The sequence below is a fragment of the Homarus americanus genome, unplaced genomic scaffold (genome assembly GCF_018991925.1).
Source record: "Homarus americanus isolate GMGI-L3 unplaced genomic scaffold, GMGI_Hamer_2.0 scaffold48416, whole genome shotgun sequence".
Lineage (NCBI taxonomy): Eukaryota > Metazoa > Arthropoda > Malacostraca > Decapoda > Nephropidae > Homarus > Homarus americanus.
The window spans coordinates 33,460-55,290 of NW_024736097.1; the positions used below are offsets into that span (position 1 = coordinate 33,460).

General features: G+C 39.7%; 1 long non-coding RNA gene across 1 annotated transcript in view; it reads left to right on the top strand.

Moving 5' to 3' along the window:
• Nucleotides 1-836: 836 nt before the first annotated feature.
• LOC121871935 overlaps nt 837-21,831 on the top strand; it is a 66,557-nt gene continuing 45,562 nt past the window's right edge. The window contains exon 1 of the long non-coding RNA XR_006090001.1: nt 837-1,282. This is a non-coding gene — a long non-coding RNA (uncharacterized LOC121871935). The remainder of the gene's footprint in view (nt 1,283-21,831) is intronic.

A 21,831-nucleotide genomic window follows, 5' to 3' on the forward strand; every position in this document is an offset into this window, starting at 1 on the left:
AACCATAACACACAACAACAACCACCACCACCACCACCACCACCACCATCACCACCACCACCACCACCACCACAACCCCATCGTGACATAATAAGAGTTGGTGGGGTAAACTCCAACACTCCCTCCCTTCTGATGACAATAAGAATAAGAATCCTTAGCAGTAACCATCCCACCACGCCCACAACTTTTGTTGTTTAACTTTTCCAAGTGAACTCAGAATTTGGAATATTAATTACCAAAGTTTATTTTTTTTTATTATTAGTTTAAGTTTATGTCGTTATAAAAGGTTTCTTTCACGGGGCAGTGATGACCTGGCAGTTTACATTTTTGGGGATTCCTGTTTTATTTTGTGTGTATGTAAATTTACAGGTGACATGATTGGTGCGCGCCACTTGTGACGTTCTGAATTGCTACACATGTTCTGCAGTCTGCTGTTCTCATTGGTCAGGTAAACGTGACGTCATTGCTCAGCACTCTGCGCGTGACCAATCATATTTGAGGTCGCACCAATCGCGGAACGGGACCTGGCTGGTGCGTTCTCCAGGCACCTGCTAACTTTATATTGAGTGTGTCTTGTTTCATTTAACTTGGTCAACAAAAAAATATATTTTATTCTATCTATGTACAAATTATCACGTTTGGAGTAAGAGAAGATCTTTTGAAAGTAAAATTATAAGTTAGATTACTTGTTATAGAAAAGTGTCTTCAAGCAAACACAAACTTAGGAGAGTTGTCAAGAGGCGGTGAACGAAAGATTCCGGATCTCTCATTGATTTTGGCAGCGCGGGGCGCGTAGGTGAGACTCCGAAGGGAACAGGTGAGTACAACCGTTTATAAGGCAACAGAGAATCCCGGACTAATCATATTTGGTCCAAGGTGTAGTGCGTGGAACACTCCCGCTAAAAACACACTCTTCCCGCTCCCCACCGTCACAGTCTACTGCAAAAAGAAATTCTCCCCGAAACTATCTCCAGCCCTGGTCCCGTCACCCACAACACAACATCAAACAGTGGCCAACGTTACGGGAAAAACAAACAAAAAATCTTGACGTTTCAAAGACCTGCAACAACAGGATCAAACGACGGAGCTTTTAGCGTTGGTCTGAAACTTGGTCCCACCACCGGCCCGCACCACAGCCGTCCTACCCACCGTCGCTCTCCGTCACAGTCGTCCCATCCGCGACTCCTCCAGCAGTCATGTCTCGCGGGATGATCAACGTGTTCCTGGTCGTGCTCGGCGTCGTTGCCCTCTCCTCCCGTTGCCCTCTCCTCCCAGGCCTGGGGTAAGTACCTACCTCTCTAATACTAGTTTTCATCACAGTTGTCTCATGTCCAGCAGTCTGTGTTGCGGGGGTCTTGGGGTAGCGTTAGCGGCCAGTAAATATGGTCACACGTGGCATCATTTTACCCGTCAGGTGGAATTAATTTTTCACGGCTTGTACTTTTACTAATACGCCCTGAATGTAGTTACAAAAAGTGGAAGAAACCAAGCAAAATATTTTCCCTGTTTTAAATGACTTGCTAAATTGAGTCATAAATCACCACACTAAACTTTACATACGATTCTCTTATTCACAAAAAAATTGGTGAATTTATCTAGGCGACCGTGTCCTGCCGAGCTACAAACTGCTTCCACAAAACACAATAACGTGAACAAAATCCCGGCAGTTGATGGTTTAGGGTGGCGGGATTTTTGTTCCCTGACTCGTTAAATGACTACTCGTGTGACGTAATGAGCGTTGCACTACCACAACTACCACAACTAACACACTACCACAACTAACACACTACCACAACTACCACACTACCACAACTACCACACTAACACACTACCACAACTACCACAACTAACACAACTAACACACTACCACAACTAACACAACTACCACACTACCACAACTACCACACTACCAATAAATCCAACACAATCCAACACACCAATTTCACACTAACACAACCAACACAACTAACAATAACTACCACACAACCAACACAACCAATACAACTAACACACTACCACAACTAACACACTACCACACTAACACAACTAATACTGAATAACCAACACACTACCATGACTACCAGCCAACCACTCACATCTACCACAACTAACACAAAACACACCACCACAACTACTACACCACCACAACTAACACACCACCACAACTAACACACTACCACCACTACCACAACTAACACAACTAACACACTACCACAACTAACACACTACCACACTACCACAACTAACACAACTACCACACTACCACAACTACCACACTACCACAACTAACACAACTAACACAACTAACACACTACCACACTACCACAACTAACACAACTACCACACTACCACACTACCACAACTAACACACTACCACAACTAACACACTGCCTGCACAACCAACACAACTACCACACTACCACAACCAACACACTACCACAACCACCACACTACCAACTAACACAACTACCACACTACCACAACTACCACACCACCACAACTAACACTACCACACCACCACAACTAACACAACTACTACACTACTACACTGCCACAACCAACACAACCAACACACTACCACACTACCAATAACTACCACAACTACCACAACTAACACACCACCACAACCAACACAACTAACACACTTACCACACTACCACAACCAACAATAACTTAACATAACTACAACACACTACCACAACTAACACAACTAACACACAACCAACATTACCAACACAACTACCACAACTAACACACTAACACACTACCACAACTAACACAACTAACACACTAACACACTACCACAACCAACACAACCAACACACTACCACACTACCACAAATAACACACTACCACAACTACCACAACTAACACACTACCACACTCACCAATAACCAACACACTACCACAACTACCACAAATAACACACCACCAACTACCACACCACCACACTGCCACAACCAATACACTACCACAACTAACACACTACCACAACTAACACACACTACCAATAACTAACACACACTACCAATAACCAACACACTACCACAACTAACACACACCACCACAACTACCACAAATAACACACACAACTACCACAACCAACACACTACCACACCTACCACAAATAACACACACACAAATAACACACTACCACACTACCACAACTAACAACACAACCAACACACTACCACAACTAACACACTACCACAACCAACACACTACCACAACAACACACTACCACAACCAACACACTACCACAACCACCACACCACCACAACCAACACACTACCACAACCAACACACCAACAATAACCAACACACTACCACAACTAACACACACTACCACAACTAACACACTACCAACTACCACAAATAACACACTACCACAACTACCACAACTAACACACAACAACCACCAAACTACCACAACTAAACACACTACTACAAACTAACACACTACCACAACTACCACAAATAACACACTACCACAACTACCACACTAACACACTACCACAACTACCACAAATAACACACTACCACAACTACCACAAACTACCACAACTACCACAACTAACACACTACCACAACTACCACACCACCACAACCAACCACCACCACAACTACCACACCACACAAATAACACACTACCACAACCACCACAAATAACACAACCAACACAACCACCACACTACCACAACTACCACACACTTACCACAACTACCACAATTAACACACTACCAACAACCAACACACTACCACAACTACCACAACTAACACAATTAACACACTACCACAACCAACACACACTACCACAACCAACACACTAACACACTACCACAACTAACACACTACCACAACTACCACACACCACAACTAACACAATTAACACACCACAACTAACACACTACCACAACTACCACAATTAACACACTACCACAACTAACACACTACCACAACTAACACACTACCACAACTAACACACTACCACAACTACCACAATTAACACACTACCACACTACCACAACTACCACACTACCACAACTAACACACTATAAGACTACGAAAAATACCATACTACCACAACTACCATACTACCACACATTCAGACTATAACACAACCACAACTACCACATTACTATGTTATACCACTATGCCATCTACCACACAATCCACACTATATCAAAACTACCACACCACCAAAACAACACCACCACCACTACAAGCACTTTATCATCACCACACGGCAGATAGAGTTTCAACTAACCCAGAGATTAGACTTACTACCAACTTCTTGATGCTTGACATAATCTTATAGGAAAAACAACATCAGACAATAACATCATTTACACCTGAACTACAAACGTATCCTTTAGCATTAGAGAGACCAACTTAAGGTACAGAATCTTTTGGAAAATATTCTTCACCTAAATCTCCTCTAAAAAGTCGTATATATAAAATCTTATACTTAAAAGTAGTGATATAGTGAAGGTATCTAGTTAATGTAGAGTTCAGGTTAGGTTAGGTTAGTGCTGGGTGAATCATTCCGACTACTGGCAGATTAAAAAAAATATTACGTTTTATTATTTCGTCTTCTCATTTATCTTCTTCTTACAACGATATGTCTTTCTGTTACATAATAAGAAGCGAAAAAATAAAAAATACATACTAACTCCGTCTAATAAAATCCAAATAATAGAGATGCCCATTTTCTATACGCTTACCAGTACAGGAGTAACTCTGCTAACTAACACCAGCTCACGCCAAGAGGAAAACGAGACTAACACGCCTCTGTTCCAATATATACAAGTGGTACGCAATCCTGGGAGTAAGGCAAATCGATACAGGGAAAAATAATGCAGAAAATGACATAAGGTTTTAAGTTAGTCATTATCATACTGTCCTTTCAGAAACAATCCCACCAAAAAACAAGTCCTGTGAATCCATGAACCCTGTGAATCATGTCTCTGTGAATCCGAGACATCATACATTATTGGACCCATAGATAGTGTGATGTTCCGGATTCACAGGGACCATAATAAACAGGGTTCATAGATGAGAGAGACGACTTACTGGATTCGTTTTGGTTGGTGGACATTTTGCTGTTCTAGAAAAAATGTGTCGTCATGACCGGTATGTTTACACTTCTCACGATCACTGTATTACGTCACATCATCTACTTCATAATAGAACGTAGGGGATTACACCACATTATCTTGTATAGAAAAAAGTGAAGGCATATCATTTTATATACAAAAGAAAGGTGTCAAGTTATTATGGCACATTATACACTAAAACTATAGTAAATGTGTTGTTTCATAATCGTTCAGGTCTGGTATAAAATGATGTCACCAACTCGAGAGAGAGAGAGAGAGATAATAAAAAGCTCTCACAACAAAAGATTACGTCTAGCCTTGTTCTTGAGTTCCTGTCAGCACACACGACCGCTTGGAGGGTGGAGAAGCAAGTGGGGAGAGAGGGAGGAAGGGAGGGAAAGAAGGAGGAAGAAAAACAGAGAGATGAAGGGAAGGAAGAAAGGAAGGAGGTTGGAAAGGAAGGAAGGAAGGAGGGAGGGAGGGAGGAACGTCTTCGTATTTCTCGTCACCTCAACATTCGACTGTTTTTTTATCTTCATGACACTACTGTTAGTGAGGCACAAGATCACGGTATGTATGTACAGTATGTACGTATGTATGTCTGTATGTATGTATGTAAGTATGTATGTATGTACGTCCCCCAAATACCTCAATAAACAGTGTACCCAGTGGACCTTAAGACGAACAATATTTATCTAAGTAACTAAAATAGGTTCCAAGTCTCATCTATTTATCATCTCGCCCCCCCACCCCGAAAACTTTCTTAAACCCTAAACAACAAAATAACCAGAGTGTCCAGCTGATGAGGTCAAAACCAGACATTAACACCGAACCTGCCGCCAATAACCAGACATTAACACCGAACCTGCCGCCAATAACCAGACATTAACACCGAACCTGCCGCCAATAACCAGACATTAACACCGAACCTGCCGCCAATAACCAGACATTAACACCGAACCTGCCGCCAATAACCAGACATTAACACCGAACCTGCCGCCAAACCAGACATTAACACCGAACCTGCCGCCAATAACCAGACATTAACACCGAACCCGCCAATAACCAGATACACCGAACCTGCCGCCAATAACCAGACATTAACACCGAACCTGCCGCCAATACCATGTAGATAATGGTTGCTAAATGCTTATACTTAACTCTTCACATCTCTTATCAATGTCACCCACAAGTTTCAAATCTGATGTTGATGCAGCAGAAAACATGAGTGATAAGAGCAGGTATTTGATGATGACTCGCCACTTGACGTCATATAGGAAGGTGTAGTTCTTTTCATTTATCTCTTTGAGCGGACACTTGTATGTTGACAGAGCTGAGAGGTGAAGGAGCACTTTATGGCGTTGTGTTATGGTGTCTTATGGCGTGGTTCCAGTTTTTGTTTTATTAATGTTATTGATATTATGATGGGAAGGGTTGAGAGTGAAATTTGTATTAGATTATTATTATTATTATTATTATTATTATTATTATTATTATTATTATGGCGGCTATTCAGTCTTCTACAACTATGACCATTGGTAATCTTTTAACTATGACTAGGAATTATTATGGATAAGATCATTAAAAATATTTGTAATCAATCTCTCTCTCTGGCTTCTTTTACCATCCTTCCTTTTCACTCTCCCAAACATCGTCTTCCTACCCTTCGGTCCATTATACGGGAAAAAATCGCCCCGTAATATAATATTTAAATTGAGCCGCCAGTGTAATTTTGTGAAGTATATTATAAAAAAAAATACTGAAAATTTCCTCGGTGGTAGAGAGACCTTGTCGACTGATCTGAGACACAGTGCACTCACCAACACCACCACCTTGTATACTCACCAACACCACCACCTTGTATACTCACCAACACCACCAGTCTTGTATACTCACCAACACCAAAGTCTTGTATACTCACCAACACCACCACCTTTGTATACTCACCAACACCACCAGTCTTGTACTCACCAACACCACCAGTCTTGTATACTCACCAACACCACCACCTTGTACTCACCAACACACCACCTTGTATACTACCTACCACCACCATCCTTGTATACTCACCAACACCACCAGTCTTGTACTCACCAACACCACCACCTTGTATACTCACCAACACCACCATCTTGTATACCACCAACACCACCAACCTTGTATACTCACCCAACACCACCAGTCTTGTATACCACCAACACCACCACCTTGTATACTCATTAATACCACCAGTCTTGTATACTCACCAACACCACCAGTCTTATACTCACCAACACCACCAGTCTTGTATACCTCACCAACACCACCACCTTGTATACTCCACCAACACCACCAGTCTTATACTCACCAACACCACCAGTCTTATATACTCCACCAACACCACCAGTCTTGTATACTCACCAACACCACCACCTTGTATACTCACCAACACCACCAGTCTTGTATACTCACCAACACCACCAACTTGTATAATCACCAACACCACCACCTTGTATACTCACCAACACCACCACCTTTGTATACCACCAACACACCAGTCTTGTATACTCACCAACACCAACAATCTTGTATACCACCAACACCACCACCTTGTATACTCACCAACACCACCACCTTGTATACTCACCAACACCACCAGTCTTGTATACTCACCAACACCACCACCTTGTATACTCACCAACACCACCAGTCTTGTATACTCACCAACACCACCAGTCTTGTATACTCACCAACACCACCACCTTGTATACTCACCAACACCACCACCTTGTATACTCACCAACACTACCACCTTGTATACTCACCAACACCACCACCTTGTATACTCACCAACACCACCACCTTGTATACTCACCAACACTACCACAATATTCCACACCTGGACACCTAACATTAGCGTAGGTAAATGATGACACCTGGCGCGTGTTGCCATCAGGTACTGGCTCTCGGGCTTGGAATAATTATTGTAAATATATAAAAAGTTAAATGTAAGTAATTATTATTTTAGCACGAATGTAATTGTCTATTTTAAACATAAAAGTTACTTTGTTCACATTCGGCATTTTTGTGTGAGAGATCGTCTTTATCATCAGAGCTTCACAAAATATAATCTATTGTTAGTTCGATTCAGAGGTGAACTCCCAAGAACACGGACTTCCCTTGCAGTCTTCACATATAACATGGCGGAACACACAGCTGAAGATGGTGAAATATGTTTTGAAAAACTCCGGAGGCGGCAATTTGTTGAGTGGTATGGAGAAGCAGAACGATTTATTGTGCTACATGGAGGCTGCAGCTCTGACAGAAGCTGTAAGATTTTTTGGTCTAATTTCTGAGTTGATGGAGAGATGAAGGTCACCGTCACTACCCTCAGACCTGCCAGTCTTGACCACCTAACAGTTGTTTCATTCTGGTCTGTACCGCTTTGAGACTTTAGCCAGGATCTTATTGGAGTCCGTCAAGAATGACTTATCCATTCCTGGAGAAGATTAACGTTACAGCAGCAGCCTTCTTTGACCCTTGTTTCAAGATGAATTGGCTGCCATGTCAAAAAAAAAGATGATCAGATCTTTCGAAATATCAAGGTGCTGTTTCTTGAACCTGGGATAGAAAAGGAAACAGTGAGGGAAGAGGGCGACTCTCCCTCCATCACCTGAAGTCCATCAAAGACGCCTCCCCCTTCTTCCCCTGCATGTCCCCGGCAGCCAAAATAGGTCAGGGATCAAGCCTAGATGAACCCCAGCAAGTGTTAGTAGTGTACACAGAGGGATCACCTGGCTTATTGGAGGGCCTCTCCTCCCAAGTTGCGCCCTCTGCAGCACCTGGCCAGGGACATGTTGACCTGCACTGCCACTTCCAACAACAAGTTTTTCACCCCAACGTGGCACAACTGGGAGCTACGTCCTTCCAGTGACTTTGCTGATAAAGTGTAACCGAGAAATATAGGATCAGCTCCCAAGCATAAATTGTAGTTTGTAATTAGTGAAACTGGAAATAGAAATTACTTATTGTTTGCCACATTCGCAATTAATAATAAAGTACTGGGTTTGAAGTAAGTTTTTTCTCTTGTTTTTTTCCCTGATCTACTGTACTGTACTGTACTGTACTGTACTGTACTGTACAAATGTTCAGTCTCCTGGTAAGTCTTGGAGTAATTATATCTGAAGCTGAATAACTAATTCCATAATTTTGGGTAATTGTAAGCTATATTTTAAAATAAAAATTAACTGTAATTGAAGTAATGGAAGGGTTAGGTTAGGTTAGGTGAGGAACTATACTTGTAAGCACTGAGACTCACATGACCCGCACCTCCCCGCTACCCAAACTGGGACTAACAACCACTCACACGTCACACACGAGTCTGCCCGCCTGACACACACACACACACACATGACTCTTGGTGGTGTCACGCAGCTGTGTGGCTTGATGTTCCGGGTTGTGTCATATTTCCCCAGGATTAAAAAAGAAAGTGCTCCACCAGTTGCCACAAGACATCATAAAACTTCCCTACCAGCCACAAGACATCGTAAAACTTCCCTACCAGCCACAAGACATCGTAAAACTTCCCTACTATCTACCATACGAAGTTGAAATTTGGATAAAACTTTTTTTTCTATAAATTTCTGACTCACACTGTACATATATTGCTCATGGCCTGGAGGGGCAGGGGGGGGGGGGTTGAACCGAGACTTGTTCACAATAGGATGTCAACATACAGTACAGGACAACATCTTATCTGAAATATAAAATGTGTAACCAAACCCGTATTAACATTATAGTCATATATCACTTCATAGAAAATTACCCTCATAAATAACTCTTTACGTGTGTGTGTATGTGTGTGTACGTGTGTGTGTATGTGTGTGTGTGTGTGTGTGTGTGTGTGTGTGTGTGTGTGTGTGTGTGTGTGTGTGTGTGTGTGTGTGTGTGTGTGTGTGTGTGTGTGTGTGTGTGTGTGTGTGTGTGTGTGTATGTGTGTGTGTGTGTGTGTGTATGTGTGTGTGTGTGTGTGTGTGTGTGTGTGTGTGTGTGTGTGTGTGTATGTGTGTGTGTGTGTGTATGTGTGTGTGTGTGTCCCTTGTCCTCTCCTGAGTTTTGACGTCCAGTCGCTAACCTAACCTAACCAAACACTGGTCCCATTCTATTAATATATTCTTCCATTTAATTTACCCCAGGTTCTCCCGGTCGCTTGGTCTCTCTTGAATATTAACTGATTCTTTATTAAGTGACATCAATGACCTTAAATCTGAATAATTCACTTGGTATTAAATTATTATTGGCCGCCACAGACTACTGCCATCTTGTCGACCTGTTGGACTTAACCTGTGGTCAACGTCTGGTTACATTCCTTCGTCCAGCTCCTGTAGTCGAAGGTATAACATATATTATCTATACTCATATATACCGGTATATTATGAAGGTAATACGCAATATAACGCACGTGGTCTGGTACACATGAGGATATGAAATAAAATGTAGAAAATTGTGTAGGAAGGAAAATTACATTTTTAAAATTTAATAACGAGAGAGAGAGAGAGAGTGGTGGTCAGTCAAGAGGAAAGTGAAGGAACCTGATATGTGTGTGTTCTACCTCCCAGGCACACACACACACACACACACACACACAAAGTGGATGAATTAAAACAAATGAAGCGTACAATATAAGCTGTCTCACCTCCCCGTGTTTGTCCCAGCCACCATAACCAGTCACCAGCCACCATAACCAGTCACCATAACCCCGCCATAACCAGTCACCAGCCACCATAACCAGTCACCATAACCCCGCCATAACCAGTCACCAGCCACCATAACCAGTCACCATAACCCCGCCATATTACCCTCTATATCCAAGTTACCATAGTGGAGAGCGGCGTATGTTAGGTTAGGTTAGGTTAGGTTAGGTCACCTACTAGCGGACTCCATCTGGTGTTAACATCACATACTGTACATTTCCAACAGCTGGTTTTATGTGAGGATAGCGCTTCATTATTCTTTATAGCTTATAACTAAACTTACACCATATAAATTGAAGGGAGTTTTACCATAGGTTTTATTGGAAGGTTTATTATTGTTTTAAACCAAAGTTCCATTAGTATGTTTAACTAACTTGAACAAAGAAACGTGGTTGTTAAAAATTATGAAACAAACAAATGGAATGTAGATATATTTATTGATCGCGTTGTTTTTATTCCATGTTTGTTTTGTATTATCAAGTGTTTGTTTTATTAGTGTGTGTCAATGTTTATTTTACCTATACGGACACTTTCCTGAACATTCTCACTCCAGGTGTGTGTGTGTGTGTGTTTGTGTGTGTATGTGTGTGTGTGTGTGTGTGTGTGTGTGTGAAGGGACGTACACTCTCTCATCTTCAAGTCTCTCGTGACCAGAGGATATTTTTCGTTGTAAGACTCAAAACCTCTTCAGGAGACACAGCTAAACCTTGTTGCATTTGTTGTGTTTCTTGTGCGGGGGCAGATTCAGAAGGGTGGGTCCTGGAGGTCCAGACCCCCCCCCCCTTTTCATCAGAAAATGCCAATACCTGTTTTTTTTAATGCAATATTGTACTCAAGCGTTTTTGTATAGTAAAAAGTAATTACTATTGACCTCAGAATATCTCTTAGTATCAAGCGCACATGGCTTCAAAATGTCCAGGATATTGATCAGATTTCAAATCCCACAACCCCCTCAGCTGGGTAGGCTCTCTGTGCCCGCCATGTTCCCCCATCCACAACTTCTTGGACTCTCCCCCTTTTGATATTCCTGGATCCGCCCCTGCTGTGCCATACCCCTAGAGGCTGGTCGTACACTACCTCCCGTCCCTCCACCAGCGGGAGGGGTATCGTTCCAATAACCCGGGTGTAGACGGGCAACTCCGGGGAGTGTTCTCCTACGCCTACGCGGGAACACTTTAACCTCTGACCGACAACTCTCTGGTTTCCGAGCCGTTACCTGAGTCCCCAGACACTGTTAAATATTACACTAGGTACTGTACAGCAGAAGGAGAGGAGATATCTTATTAATTTGGGGGTCACTGGGTGAAAGGTCAAGGCCATTACTGTTCCGCCAGACTACAAGTCCTCTGGGAATTTCGCAGATATTTCATCAGAGTAATAGTGACGACAACTAAGGCACTCCGTTATAAACACACTCCATTCTTTCCTATCATGTAATATTTTCTCAACGTATGGCAAAGATTACCCAGTAGCTACAAACACCACGGCAATGATGATAACAATGTGGTGGATCAGGATTACGACACAATACAGTACTTTAATGACCACGTTACTACAGTACACGTCTAGGGTCAGTTACAACCAACACACACACACACACACACACACCTAAATGATTAAATATTAATACACAAATACTTAATCACAGGAATAAAGAGACACGCAGGTGCTTACCATCCCAGACACACAGCTCAGCACACCCGCCGTCTCCACACACACAAACACTCGGGTAATTATACAACTTGGGTAACAAACTGAGAACAAAGTAAAAGATATTACAGAGAGAACAGCAGATTTATGAAGGAGTGTGAGGATGGGAAGGGTGGTTAGGTAACAGGTTAATGAGATAATGATGGAGTACACCCAGGAGAAAGTTCCATTGTGCACCAGCGTAATTTATCCTAGCCGGAACTAACAAGGTTAAATAGATCCGTAACCCAGGCCTCTTTTTTTTTTCATTCAACCATTAGATGTAGGAAATATATAAAGCACTGGGTATAGTAAGTGACACACAAACAGCGGCTGTCTCGGGATACGTGCCTAGTAGTAATTTGTCACTACACAATCTGAGATTCATAACGCGCGGTGTAATGGCCGTCTGTCGCCAAAAATATCACACAGTAAATAACATAAACAGAGCTTTAACAATAATAATACATTTTACGAGGGACAAAAGCACAAAGATTAAAACAACATGTTCCCTTGAAGAGGGTCGTCTTTCAACCACAGTTTTAAACTAAATGAGTCCTGAGGGACACCGCAGTACAGTACTTAACGGGGTGGTGTGGCGGTAAAATTAACTAATTCCAATAAAATTAATTTATAATATTGGAATAATAGTTAATTTTACCGTCGCACCACCCCGTTAAGTACTGTTAAGGACTCGTTTAGTTTAAATCTCGGGCTGAAACACTACGACCCTCTTCAAGGGAAGATGTTGTTTAATAATACGGGCGTCACGGGGAGTCTTTTGTCCAGGACGAATAAGACAGCTAGAAATGGTTATGAAATCTGACCTGACTATATTTTCTTTATGGTTAAAGTATTCATTATAAATTAAATCAACCAGTCTCTCAAGTGACCAAACACGTCGTCTTTCTTCAGTAATGATCTACGGTCACAAATACTTTACTTTTTGATGTTATAATGTATTACTACACTATAACAACTAAGGTCTTGTTGATGTTATAATGTATTACTACACTACAACAACTAAGGTCTTGTTGCTGTTATAATGTATTATTACACTATAACAACTAAGGTCTTGTTGATGTTATAATGTGTTATTACACTATAACAACTAAGGTCTTGTTGATGTTATAATGTATTACTACACTACAACAACTAAGGTCTTGTTGATGTTATAATGTATTACTACACTACAACAACTAAGGTCTTGTTGATGTTATAATGTATTATTAAACTATAACAACTAAGGTCTTGTTGATGTTATAATGTATTACTACACTACAACAACTAAGGTCTTGTTGATGTTATAATGTATTACTACACTATAACAACTAAGGTCTTGTTGATGTTATAATGTATTATTACACTATAACAACTAAGGTCTTGTTGATGTTATAATGTATTACTACACTATAACAACTAAGTTCTTGTTGATGTTATAATGTATTACTACACTATAACAACTAAGGTCTTGTTGATGTTATAATGTATTATTACACTATAACAACTATGTTCTTGTTGATGTTATAATGTATTACTACACTACAACAACTAAGGTCTTGTTGATGTTATAATGTATTATTACACTATAACAACTAAGGTCTTGTTGATGTTATAATGTATTATTACGCTATAACAACTAAGGTCTTGTTGATGTTATAATGTATTATTACACTATAACAACTAAGGTCTTGTTGATGTTACCAATACAAACCACTACTACTACAACAACTTCAGGATCTTTATTGATGTTATAATGTATTACTACACTATAACAGCTTCTTAAGGTCTTGTTGATGTTATGATGTATTACTACACTTCAATAACTAAGGTCTTGTTGATGTTATAATGTATTACTACACTTGAACAACTAAGGTCTTGTTAATGTTATAATGTATTACTGCACTTCAACAACTAAGGTCGTGTTGATGTTATAATGTATTACTACACTTGAACAACTAAGGTCTTGTTAATGTTATAATGTATTACTGCACTTCAACAACTAAGGTCTTGTTGATGTTATAATGTATAACTACATTTCAATAACTAAGGTCTTGTTGATGTTATAATGTATTACTACACTTGAACAACTAAGGTCTTGTTGATGTTATAATGTATTACTACACTTGAACAACTAAGGTCTTGTTGATGTTATAATGTAGTACTACACTTAAACAACTAAGGTCTTGTTGATGTTATGATGTATTACTACACTTCAATAACTAAGGTCTTGTTGATGTTATAATGTATTACTACACTTGAACAACTAAGGTCTTGTTAATGTTATAATGTTGTTGATGTTATAATGTATTACTACACTTCATCAACTGAGGTCTGTTGTTGATGTTATAATGTATTACTACACTTCAACAACTAAGGTCTGTTGTTGATGTTATAATGTATTACTACACTACAACAACTAAGGTCTGTTGTTGATGTTATAATGTATTACTACACTTCAACAACTAAGGTCTGTTGTTGATGTTATAATGTATTACTACACTACAACAACTACGGTCTGTTGTTGATGTTATAATGTATTACTATACTTCAACAACTAAGGTCTGTTGTTGATGTTATAATGTATTACTACACTACAACAACTAAGGTCTGTTGTTGATGTTATAATGTATTACTACACTTCAACAACTAAGGTCTGTTGTTGATGTTATAATGTATTACTACACTACAACAACTAAGGTCTGTTGTTGATGTTATAATGTATTACTACACTACAACAACTAAGGTCTGTTGTTGATGTTATAATGTATTACTACACTTCAACAACTAAGGTCTGTTGTTGATGTTATAATGTATTACTACACTTCAACAACTAAGGTCTGTTGTTGATGTTATAATGTATTACTACACTTCAACAACTAAGGTCTGTTGTTGATGTTATAATGTATTACTACACTTCAACAACTAAGGTCTGTTGTTGATGTTATAATGTATTACTACACTACAACAACTATCTTAAGATATATAATGTATTACTACACTACAACAACTAAGGTCTTGTTGATGTTATAATGTATTATTACACTATAACAACTAAGGTCTTAGTTGATGTTATAATGTATTATTACGCTATAACAATCAAGGTCTTGTTGATGTTATTATGTATTATTACACTATAACAACTAAGGTCTTGTTGCTGTTATAATGTATTATTACACTATAACAACCAAGGTCTTGTTGATGTTATAATGTATTATTACACTATAACAACTAAGGTCTTGTTGATGTTATAATGTATTATTACACTATAACAACTAAGGTCTTGTTGCTGTTATAATGTATTATTACACTATAACAACCAAGGTCTTGTTGATGTTATAATGTATTATTACACTATAACAACTAAGGTCTTGTTGATGTCATAATGTATTATTACACTATAACAACTGAGGTCTTGTTGATGTTATAATGTATTATTACACTATAACAACTAAGGTCTTGTTGATGTTATAATGTATTATTACACTATAACAACTAAGGTCTTGTTGATGTTATAATGTATTATTACACTATAACAACTAAGGTCTTGTTGATGTTATAATGTATTACTACACTACGACAACTAAGTTCTTGTTGATGTTATAATGTATTACTACACTACGACAACTTAGTACATAGTCGAGATAAGTACATACGAGTACACTAGTCATCACCAATGAAGCAATATATGGTACAGTATATCACTGTCGCACAAACTACTGTACATGTATACGTTCACTTTTTCCTGGTGTGTGTGTGTGTGACCAAAGACCGTGTACCTCTGTGTTTATCACTCGCGTGCATCAAAGTGCATTTAAGAATACTTAGAGCACACCTGACATATCTCACGCCTCCAGAGTTCTACTTGACTCACGCCTCTAGACGCCCACTTGATTTACGCCTCCAGACGTCCACTTGATTCACGCCTTCAGACGCCCACTTGATTCACGCCTGCAGACGCCCAATTGACTATAGCTTCGACCATACGAGTACGTCATGATTATAACAGTTCGATTGACTTATAGTTACACAAGTTAATGACAATCACCTGGTATCTCCCTCTCCCCCCTCCTTCTTCCTTCTCTGCCTTCCCCCTTCTTCCTTCACTTTCCTCCTCCCTCCTTCACCCCCCCTGGGCCTCTCCCTCTTGAGCGTTGATCTAGTGAATAATACAAGAGGGAACATACATGGAGGGGGTGGGGGGAGGGGGTGGTGTTAACAGGTAGGTAGTGACCAGGTGTTGCTCTCTCTCTCTCTCTCTCTCTCTGAATGGATATTTCTTTTTCAATCTGTTTATATACGTCTGTCTATGTATGTCTGTTTAACTGTCCAAATACCTTTCTCTCTCTTTCACACACACACACACACACACTATTCCACTGGGCCACGACGTTACACAAAGAGCAAAATATTTAACACGAGAGGAAACGTGGCAAAATAAAACAGTGGTAGTGTGTGTGTGTGTGTGTGGAGCAGCACCAGTCCCTTTACCTGTGTGGTGTACCGGTGGTTGGGTGTATTTTGGTACCCCTGTGAGATGGGTTATTGTTTTTTGTGTTTTTTATTATTATTATTATTATTATTATTATTATTATTATTATTATTATTTTATTTATTTTTTATTATTATTACGAGTACCAATGTAACTAATATCACTATTATTATCAACAAAGTCAGTAATCAAACTCATTCCTTATACAAATATTTAATACAAACCTGGACATTATTAATAAATATTTTTTCCTCATAAAAATCATACCACTATATCAAGTATACGCGTGTATATACAGTATGTATATTTTGGGAGGTAAAGTCAAGAGTGGTTGTTGGTCGACAATCAGACCACGTTAGGTCAGCCCGCAGGGAAATTCTTCGGTGCTACACTCTTATTACTGTGGGAAATTTTCTCCTAGTTTCCCTTGACCTCTGGTGTATTTCTTCCCCCAGACTTCCATCTCTTGCTTCCTCTCAGTTTATTTCTCCTAACTTTTGTTTTGAATTCTACTTATGTTGTCTCGTTTATTTTTTCTTCTCTCTTTCTCTTGTTTTATCATTTGTTTATTTATTTTTTTTGTAACGGGGATTAACCCATCGGGCACACGTCACTGACCCACATCGGGGTCTGGGGGCGAATATATAATAATAATAATAATAATAATAAAAGATATACATATATATATATATATATATATATATATATATATATATATATATATATATATATATATATATATATATATATATTGTGTTGTCAAAATAAGAGAAACAATAATTGAGGCCCTGCAATATCTTATTATGGTGAATAATGTCCAAGACGAGAACAGTGTACTGACAGAGTGACAGTGTCCAAGACGAAATTCGTGGACACCTGCTCTCCCGCAGCCCCCCCCAACAGCAGTTATTAACCATCAATTAGGACATATTTTATTCATACCCCCCCCCTCTCTCTCTCTCTCTCTATGTCCATTAGTGCCGGAGTATCTCAACCTGTCATCACCACACACCACCCCCAGCGTAATATAAACAACAGAAACACCATGAATAATGTATCTCCTACCAAACCATAAGGAAGTACAATCATAACAACAACAACAGATAAAAACAATTGTATTCCAGTCATCAACCGCTATTAACCCTCTGGCGGACCGAATTAAAAAAACATAACGACTAAATAAATAATAGCATGTCTATTTAATTTGTTTTGTTTTGTTTTTCATAAATTACAACAATATTTTGTTTTTGTCTTTTTCGTGTAAAGTGGAAATAAAGAAAAAAAGAATTGATTTGGTGGTGGAGGCGTTTTCGTTGTTTTCGTTACTCAGTTAGTGTGTGTCTGTCTGAATTTTCCAGCGCATTATTGGCTTTTTCTTTCTTTCTTTCTTTCTTTCTTATTTTCTTTCTCTGCCTTGGTATTCGTTTATCTCTTTCTATCTCTCTATTAATCGCTACCTTCTTCCTATTATTCTAACTCAATGTTTTAATTATCTATATCTTCCTCTGTTAATATGTATCTACTTCCGTCAGTCTTTTTCTCTCGGTAATTTGCGATAATATATCTATCTCTCTTTTTATTTCTCTTCCTGCCTCTCCTCTCTTGATCATTCGTCATACACAATAGGGAAGGGTCCAGCCACTGATAAACGAACAATGAATCAATCTAAACTTCCCTGCCCTACTTGGTCCGCCTCACAGCTGACTGACAGACACTTCCCACGTTTTCCTGATTTAAATCTCTAATTTCACGGCAATTTTTTCCCGCGCTCGAGCACACTCTGTTTACATTCCAGTGTTCATTAATTTCCACTGCATTTTATCTTTTTTTTCGTTTATTTTATTTCCATGTTGAACGATAACTTGATTTAATTGTACGAATATATTAAAAAATAGGGACAGTTCTGGAGATTCATTTTCTTAAATAAATCAATAATTCTCCAGTACTTCTTAGTTTAAATTAATTACGAGGAAAGTCAGAGTTTAGGAAACACCAGACCCTCACCATAGGTACTAGGATGTGTCTTCCTTCCACTTCAGAGAACTATTCAACAACATAAACCAAACTTCAGCGGTAAACTTCACTATGAGCACACAGTCGGTACAGTATATAACAATGGTAATATGAAAGTGAGTCATTCTCCTGCATATATAACACATATACCGTCTCCTTCCCTCACTTTCTGCTTCACCTTCCTTCTTTTCCCTCCTTCCCTTTCCCGCCTTCTCCGCCCCCTCTCTTCCTCTCTCTTCCCTCTTCCTCCCCTCCCCTCCCCCCACCCTTCAGTACAGCACATATAATACACAGTATACAATAAAGACATATCTAAACAAAGCTAATTCTCTCAGTTACACCAACAAGTGTATTTACCCTGGTGAGAAATATCCTGTAACACGCAACTCCATTACTCAAGATATACGGGCATGATGGGCATGACTCATCAAAATAGTTGGCGTGACGTCATCAGAGAACAGGCGTATTTATTGGAAATGAATTGCAATTTGTAATTCTAAAAGTTCATTTGTTAAAGATAATTATAATCCAGTAACATAAAAAAAATATTGATTATAGTAAAATAATCAAAATTTTTTATTTAGTATTAAAGTTTGGAATAAAATACGTCAGACATCTGCCAGCCTGGGAGTACAAGTGCTGGGTACAGGGTCTGACACGTCACCAATATACCTGAGGTGACCACAATGTTATTTAATGTTACAGAAACCCACAAGTGTTACAATATAATCAACATTGTCTCAGACTAAGAGGTGATCAGTCACAAGGTTATGCTTTAAATATTCTATTGTTCCGTTTGTGTTTTTCAACTTTGATTATAAAAAATATAAACATTAAAACTGAAAAAGTGGAACTGAAGTTGACCTTTACGTGTTATAATTACAATGAGGGCTGTTGACATTATGAAGTTATTATCACTGTGCTCCAACAACCAGAAGGTCGTAAAGATGAGTGATTACACCAGTCATCATTGATCATAAGAGAGTACTAGTGTCTTACTCAGGGTTCCTCAACACCTAAAACACCACAACACAAACAATTAAAACACCTGACCTGCTAAAACCACAACAGGTGACCCCACAAGAAAACACCAACATAACACACCAATAATATTAAACCTAAACGTACAAACATCTATAAACAATAAATAAATAAATAATAAATAATAATAAACAAAAGATGGTGAAGTGATCTTGGCGTCTACTGGAGCATCTGTCTCTGTGCCAGGGAGGAGGACGGCAGACGGTGGAGGGAGGGAGGGAAGGAGGTTTTAAGGAAGGGAGGGAGTGGTGATGGCAGGTAGGGGAGGTGTTTTCTGTGTTATAAAGGTAAGCTTAACGTGACATAACATCCACCTGTAGCCCTCACTTTCCTGCCAATAATAGCCACTCCACCTGCTCCCCTCCTCTCCCCTCCACCTGCTCCCCCCCCCCTCCATGCACTCCTTCAGCACATCACAGAAGGTAATCAGACAATAAGGATTTTAGGAAGACACATTTACATACCAGGAATCCATTACCTGTCCAATTTTCGAGAGCAAGATGGTAGAGTAGGATGGTAGGGTAGGGTGGTAGGTTAGGATGGTAGGGTAGGGTGGTAGGAGGGGTGGTAGTGTAGGATAATAGGGCAAGATATTAGGCACAGGATGGTAGTGTAGTGATGGTAGGGCAGGGTGGTAGATTAGGATGGTAGTGCAGGGTGGTAGGAGGGGTGGTAGTGAAGGATAATAGGGCAAGATATTAGGCACAGGATGGTAGGACAGGTTGGTAGAAGGGGTGGTAGGGCAGGATGGTAGGTCAGGATGGTAGGGTAGGGTGGTAGATCAGGATGGTAGTGCGGGGTGGTAGGAGGGGTGGTAGTGTAGGATAATAGGGCAAGATATTAGTCACAGGATGGTAGGACAGGTTGGTAGAAGGGGTGGTAGTGTAGGATGGTAGTGCAGGATGGTAGTGCAGGATGGTAGTATTATAGCTTCTAAGGTAAGGAATTTTTAACACCCTGGCTTCTGTATGGGGGGTTTACCTTCAAGCTTCACCAAAGAAAACAAAAATGAATGACTTCAACAGAAATTAAAATAAGAGTCACTTTTCGATAATAGCTTCAATATTTTTTTCGATTAGTTTTCTCGTCTCAGTTTGGATCTTCTGAACGAAATACGGGGATCTAATATTTTTGTTTTTATTACACCATATTTTCTTTCGTTTCGTTTGTGTTTCAATTCTTAGTGTTCAGTTAATGTCAACAATAATAAAAAGAGCAACAAATACCAATGTTTGTGTAGATGGGTGTTGGTGGTGTAGTATTGGAGAAAGGTTATGGAATTATGAGATGTAAGCGCTCTCTCTCTCTCTCTCTCCCCTTCATTTCCTCCCCTTCCCACCCCTTCACCCATCTCTCTTTCCCGTCTTTCTCCCTCACCCCCCCCCCCACCATCCCCTGTCTCAGTATAAGATTATCAGGTAAGATCAGGTAAGGAGGGAGGGAGGGAGGGAGGGAGGTGCGTGACACAAGGTCAGTGTTTGCCAGCAGTGATGGACGCTAGGGCCGGGACTGGTGACTGGTAATGACTGTTTGATGCAGTTTTAGTTACCAGTCAGGAGCAGCGTGGTGAGGATGACTGTATGACCTTGGATAGTTTTAATGAGTACTTTGACTGGTGAACTGGCATAAAAATTGGGGGTAAATTTGCTTTGTCACACCGTTCACTTTTAGCAAGTAAAAAATATATTTTTCTAGTGTATTTGTGTGTGTTTAGACCGAATATGACCTTCATTTTTGGCGGAAATTAGCCGGGGTTTTTTTAGCGATT